Source organism: Neovison vison, chromosome 7, assembly GCF_020171115.1.
Source record: "Neovison vison isolate M4711 chromosome 7, ASM_NN_V1, whole genome shotgun sequence".
In the NCBI taxonomy this organism is placed as follows: Eukaryota; Metazoa; Chordata; class Mammalia; order Carnivora; family Mustelidae; genus Neogale; species Neogale vison.
In genome coordinates, this window is record NC_058097.1 from 114684987 (window position 1) to 114692242 (window position 7256).

General features: G+C 43.2%; 1 pseudogene; it reads left to right on the forward strand.

The window, feature by feature from the left end:
- The first annotated feature begins 484 nt into the window (after positions 1 to 484).
- On the forward strand, positions 485 to 599 carry LOC122914686 (annotated as a pseudogene).
- The last annotated feature ends 6657 nt before the right edge of the window (positions 600 to 7256 follow it).

The window sequence follows — 7256 nt, forward strand, 5'->3', positions numbered from 1 at the left end:
ATCATGACCTGAACTGAAGGCAGAGGTTTTAACCCACTGAGCCTCCCAGGCACCCCTGGAGGAAGGTTCTTATAGAAGAAAGGGGGAATTTGAAAGTGTTGCTATAAACAAAAAGTCCATTAGAGTAACCTGGAAGACTGAAATAAAGCGGCTTTTCATTGGCTGCTCTGTGACTCTCTCTCTCTTTAACCAGGCTGTTGCTGGGGGAGGAGGAAAGCTTGCCATCCTTCTGCTGGGATAGTGAACAGCATCAATGGGCAAAGTCTATCTCTTCCTGTGGGTCTGCAATAAAAGATGAGTGACAGGGCATGAGAGCTCCCCCTGCTGGCCTGTCAACTCCTTTCTAAACAAGGTTTCCTTCCTTCCTTTCTTTTTTTTTTTGTATTAGTTATCTTCTATTTTAATTTTACAGATGCTCAGAGTCATACAACATGCAATTGGCAAAGTTGACATATAAACACTGACTTTTAAATTTTAGAATCTGAGCTTTGCGCAGTGGCAGTATCGTAGCCAATGAGGTTTATCCGAAGCGCGATTATTGCTAATTGAAAACTTTTTCTAAATTTTAGAATCTGAACTTTTTAACCACAACTCGGTGATGCCTCCAATTATAACATATAATAAATAGCACACTGGTGTATTATTTGAAAGTAAGAAAGGGGGTGAGTAAATACGGTATCTGAGGGCAATAAAAAGAAAGAAATCAACAGTTTTGGGCAACTACCATATGCCAGGCACTGTACTGTTGGCTTTAACCTTCACACGCCTACTATGAAGTAGATACTATTTTTTTATTTTCCATTTTATAGATGGGGAAACTGAGGTTCAAAGAGCTTGGATAACTTATACAAAGTAACTTCAGGTCCATTTGAAAGTAAAGTTCATGCTCTTAATTACCAGAAAGTGTTGGCTGTATATTCATGGTTATAAACACGTCTTCCTTTCATTAATTTTCACACATGGTTGCTTGTTTAAGACATTTGCTAAATGAAATAAACCAGTCACAAAAAGACAAGTACCGTATGATTCCATTTATAGGTATCGAGAGTAAATTCACAGAAACAGGAAGTAAAGTGGTGGTTATCAGGGCCTGGGGGGAGAAGAAAATGGGGAGTTGTTATTTAATGAGTATAAAGTTTCAGTTTACAAGAAAAAGTTCTGAAGATTGGCTGCACAGCAGTGTGAATATACTTAACACTACCAAACTGTACTGAAAAAAAGGTTGACATGATAAATCGTATGTTACATGCATTTTACTACAATTAAAAAACCCAGGGCGCCTGACTGGCTCAGTTGCTTACATGACTGCCTTGGCTCAGGTCATGGGATCGAGTCCAACATCGGGCTCCCTGCTCAGCAGGGAGTCTGCTTCTCCCGCTGACCTCTCTCCTCTCATGCTCTTTCTCTCTCTCTCTCAAATAAATAAATAAAATCTTACAAAAAACAAACAAACAAACATAGTTACCATAGCTCCAGCAGTTCCACTCCTAGGTATGTACCCAGGAGAAATAAAAACATATATCCGGGGACGCCTAGGTGGCTCAGTTGGTTAAGCGGCTGCCTTCGGCTCAGGTCATGATCCTGGCGTCCTGGGATCGAGTCCCACATCGGGCTCCTTGGTCGGCGGGGAGCCTGCTTCTCCCTCTGCCTCTGCCTGCCTCTCTGTCTGCCTGTGCTCGCTCTCTCTCCCTCTCTCTCTGACAAATAAATAAATAAAATCTTTAAAAAAAAATATATATATATATATATCCGTAAAAACTTGTGCAGGAAAGCTCATAGCAGCTTATTGGTAATAGCCTAAAATGGAAACAAGCCCAAAAGTCCATCAACTGGTGAACTGGTCAACAAAACGTGGTATATCCACACAATAGAATATTATTCAGCCACAAAGGAATGAAATACTACACACACTTGCTCTAATGTGAATGAACCTTGAAAACACTGTTAAGTGAAAGAAGCCAGACACAAAAAGCTACCTATTGTATGATTCCGTTTATATGAAACATCCGGCATAGACATCTTCAGAGAAAGAAAGATTAGTGTTTTGGGGCACCTGGGTGGCTCAGATGGTGAAGCGTCTGCCTCCGGCTCAGGTCATGATTCCAGGGTCCTGGGATCGAGCCCTGTATAGGGCCTCCTACACAGCAAGGAGTCTGCTTCTCCCTCTCCCACTACCCCCTTTTTTGCTCTCTCTCTCTATCTCTCTCTGTCAAATATACAAATAAAACCTTAGGGAAGAAAAGAAAAGAAAAGATTAGTGTTTATCTAGGGCTGTGTGAGTAGTAGAACAGGGAGAAACAGCTAATGGCTATGGTTCATTTTGGGGGCCAAAAAAAATTCTAAAATTAGATAGTGGTGATGGCCGTACAATTCTGTGATACATTATAAATCATTGAGTTATCACTTTAAATGGGGGAAATGGGGGCGCCTGGGTGGCTCAGTGGGTTAAGCCGCTGCCTTCGGCTCGGGTCATGATCCCAGGGTCCTGGGATCGAGCCCCATATCGGGCTCTCTGCTCGGCGGGGAGCCTGCTTCCTCCTCTCTCTCTCCCTGCCTGCCTCTCTGCCTACTTGTGATTTCTCTCTGTCAAATAAATAAATAAATAAAAATCTTTTATAAATAAATAAATAAATAAATAAATAAATGGGGGAAATGTATACTATGTGAATTATACCTCAATAAGCTGTTTTAAAAACTGAAAAAAAAAAAAGAAAGAAACACCTAGTTCTTAGAAAACTGCTGGATTCTAATAGCTCTTGTAGCTTAACAGGAAAAATCAAACAAAGGCAGCCCTCTTGGCTGAATCTCTAGTTAACCAAGGAGGAATTCTTCAAAGTTTGTTCTAATTCTTGAGCTCAGCAAATTCTGTCCAGACCTTTATTTTTAACTCTGCCATAGTTTTATTGTTTCTTTAATTCTTGAGGGTCATCAAGGTGAAGCAGGTGTGTGTGTGTGTAAAGAAGACTACTTTCCTAAGCATTCATTGAGAGGGAAGTCTCTGACATTACCCTTAACATTACACTGTATTGTCCCCAGGCAACTTATTTCACTTTCGCTTCAATGTCATCATTTCTGAAATGCTAACAATAATGTAGCCAGGTACAGGGGTGAAAAAGGGTCGACCACTGACAGCTGAGACATCCACACAGTGAGGCCAACGCCTGGAAAACAGCAGGCTCATGTCACAAAGACTGTCTCCAAAGTGCTGAAAATACATCCAGGTTTATATAAGGAAAATGTGGGACAAAAGTCGGTGGGTACATGCAGGTGGGCAGTGAAGGTCAGGTTGATCATTGTTTTGGGGGCAGTCACATGGGGTCTTGCTGGTGTCAGGGCGGTTGTTACTGTGAGGGGGTAGTCTGGGTTCCCATCATGGGATGCTTTGCACACAAGGTCATTCCTGAATTATGAAATAAGCAGGAAAGAAGAACTTAGTCAATTAGAAAGTATAGACTGTGAGGGTGACGAGGGAGTAGGAGGCTGGCTGAGAACGGAGCAGGGGCTGGTGCCTTGTACCCCCTCTCCACCCATTCCCCTTGGTAATATGTGTGGCATTCCACAGGCATCCCTGACTGCCCTAAAAGAAGAGCAAATGGTTATCTTGCAGAGATCACAGTCCTGCAAGGCAGGAGTCTCTCTTGGTTTACAAATGTCCTTGAGATTTACAACAAAGAAGTTACCTTATCAATAGCCCAATTTCCAAAGACACATAACTCAGTTCCTCAAGCCCTAACGTCACCCTCCCCTCCATAAAAAACCGAAGGAGATGGAGGTAGAAGGAAAAGTAAATAAAGTTAAATTTCTTTTAAAACCTAAATCTCACTAACAAGGATGCTTGATAGCAGGAATGTGACATCCAGCAGGAGACTCCCAATTGTCTTTATGTTAGTGCCTCATTAGAGGGAAAGTGGCCTTGGCTTGATAGTAACCAGGCCTTCAATATCCTGACAGTCTTCTTTACCCCAGTAGCTCTTCTGAACACCCCTTTGTCCTCACCTACCCAACTCCTGTGTATATAACCAGACACTCCTCACAGGCTCGGGGCAGCCGCATCTCTGCCTGCCCACGGGTCCTGTCCCCGTGCTCTAATAAACCACCTTTTTGCACCAGAGACGTCTTAAGAATTCTTTCTTTAGCCGTCGGCTCCGAACCTCACCCCACTGAACCTCACCTAGGTTCGAGAACTTCATCAAGGGGGCGCCTGGCTGGCTTAGTCATTAAGAGTCTGCCTTTGGCTCAGGTCATGATCCCAGGACCCTGGGATCCAGCCCCACATCTGGCTCCCTGTTCAGTGGGAAGCCTGCTTCTCCCTCTCCCACCCTCCCTGCTTGTGTTCCTGCTCTCACTGTCTCTCTCTCTCTGTCACATAAATAAAATCTTAAAAAAAAAAAAAGTATAGACTGGGGTCAACACAGAGGTAGCTGTCCTTTTTCAGAAATGTAAGGTTTTATAGGTGAGATAAACACGACACCAGGCCAAGTGGGTGCAAGGCAAGGTTTATTAAAGGCACTCTCCGGTGAAGTTTCAGGACTCAGGAGAAGGGGAGTCAAGAAAGTTGCACCGGGAGGAGGTGGGCACCCTTGGGCGGGGATCCCCCCCGACTCTGAAAAGCAAAGTGGGGGAAGTTGTGCTGGGAGGGAGTTGGCGGGGGTCTTTTATCTGTCTCCTGCATAGGTATCGGGTTACCTATGGAGATGTGACCTGGGCATACATCCTTTTGGCGGGAGAGTCAAGGGTTAATGGGGGGGGGTAGGCTGGAAGACTGCAGCCAGACCCTGCGGGGGTCATTTCCATTGCTCTTCCTGCACTCAGGGAGCCCACCGACCCAACAATATAATTCGTGTCACCTTGCCTAAGAAAATGAGATTTACTGGGTGTCTCCAATGGAAAACCAGCCACATTTAGAACACACTCTTATGGATAATGTCTTCAGAGTTTCATTGCTGTAGGGGATGAAAACTGTTAGGTTCTGTCTCTGTGCCTGTGAATTAAATGACCAATAACAGAAAATCATACACATTTTATTTAATAATCTTTTGTGCACCATGGGAGTCTTCATGAGGAAAATGAAGACCAGAGGAAGCAGTCAGGAATATACTTTTTAAATACAGAAATGATAAATTTGTGAATAAGTGGAAAGACAAAGGGGTTTGATGTAGGGGCAGTAAATTGTGGGAAAGTCACTAGGAAATATGTGGAGGAGGGGCACCTGGGTGGCTCAGTGGGTTAAGCCGCTGCCTTCGGCTCAGGTCATGATCTCGGGGTCCTGGGATCGAGTCCCGCATCGGGCTCTCTGCTCAGCAGGGAGCCTGCTTCCTCCTCCTTCTCTCTCTGCCTGCCTCTCTGCCTACTTGTAATCTCTCTCTGTCAAATAAATAAATAAAATCTTTAAAAAAAAAAAAAGAAATATGTGGAGGAAACTACTACAAGATCAGGGTTACTTTGGTAAATCACTGTATAACCATCCATTTCAACATCAGCTTCAGTCTGTGGTGACAAGAAGTCTTGCTGGTAAGGGAGGGCACCTTTCTCATGGGAAATGTTTTGACCAGCTTTTAGGTAGAAGGGGGAGTTCAGAGTGCGTTTCCTGTATCTGCAGTTTCTCAAGCTTCTTCAGCTCAAAATAATCAGTAGAGCAAAGCAGCTCATTTTAGGATGGCATGTTCTGAACCCCTCATTGCCCTTGAGCTACTTTGCAATTTTGTAAATTGCAAATAACTCCTAGAAATGCAAAACAGGGGCGCCTGGGTGGCTCAGTGGGTTGGGCCTCTGCCTTCGGCTCAGGTCATGATCTCAGGGACCTGGGATCGAGTCCCGCATCAGAACTCTCTGCTTGGTGGGGAGCCTGCTTCCTCCTCTCTCTCTCTCTCTCTCTGCCTGCCTCTCTGCCTGCTCAGTCTCTCTCTGTCAGATAAATAAATAAAATCTTTAAAAAAAAAAAAAAAGAAATGCAAAACAATTCATTCCTATAGACGTGCAAATTGACTCTGGCAAGCAGAGGTTCAATTTCCTTCCCACCTCTCTGAACCTTGGGAAAAAAAAGCAGCTTATCATCCATTTGTAAATTCATTTTGACATTCCTTTACTCCATATAAATTTGCATTTCTTTGCCTTCTCCTTTAAACTGGTTGTACAGTTCTACTGAGTCCCACATTAATAATTGGTTAAATTTTTAGCGTATGTTGTTGTTTTTTAATCTGTGGAGGAAGTTTGTCTTTTTCTTTCTTTTTTTTTTTTTTTGAAATTTGTCTTTTTTTTTTAAATTTTTTAAAAGTTAGCTTGGGGTGCCTGGGTGGCTCAGTCATTAAGCGTCTACCTTTGGCTCAAGACATGATCCCAGAGTCCTGAGATTGAGCCCCATATCCAGGTCCCTGCTCAGCAGGAAGCCTGCTTCTCCCTCTCCCGCTCCCCCTGCTTCTGTTCCCTCTCTCACTATGTCTTTCTCTGTCAAATAAATAAATAAAATCTTAATAAATAAATAAATAAGTAAGTAAAAATAAAAGTAAGCTCTTCTCCCAAGGTGGGAGTTGAACTCACAACCCAGAGACCAAGGGTCACATGTTCTACTGACTGAGCCAGCCAGGAGCCCCAAAGTTTGTCCTTTTAAACACTTTTGCCTTTCTGTTTCTGGTTGGGCCTTTTCCCAGTGCATCACAAAACCTCCCAGCAAACTAAGAGGGTAAGCATTTACTATTCTAAAGATTTCATCATAACATTCTTTATTTTTTGTGATTCCTCTGGTAATCACTGTAAGGACCTATTTTATAATTTTATTTTAGCCAGAGGCTTCCATTGAAGTTAAACAATAAAACAACAACTTTGTTGTTTAACCTTTAAACTGTCCCTGCTCCCCTTCCCCCAGGGGACTTACATAAAAACAAGTCCGAGAAACCAGCCTCAGGTAACAAAGTGCAGATACAAGGATGGGTCGGGCCAAGTGGAGACATCAGATCAGTGGGGGGTTGCATACTGTTTCCCTAGATTCCAAGGAGTATGGGCCCCGCCCTTTGGGAGCCTTTCCGGTGCCAATCTTTTTTTTTTTTTTTTTTAAGGAAATACATATATATATTCAAAACTTCCATGTTAATAACTGAGGGAAGGGGGTTAGTGTTTTTTGTTTTTTTTTCTTAAAGATGTATTTATTTATTTATTTGACAGAGAGAGATCACAAGTAGACAGAGAGGAAGGCAGAGAGAGAGAGAGAGGAGGAAGCAGGCTCCCTGCTGAGCAGAGAGCCCGATGCGGGCCTCGATCCC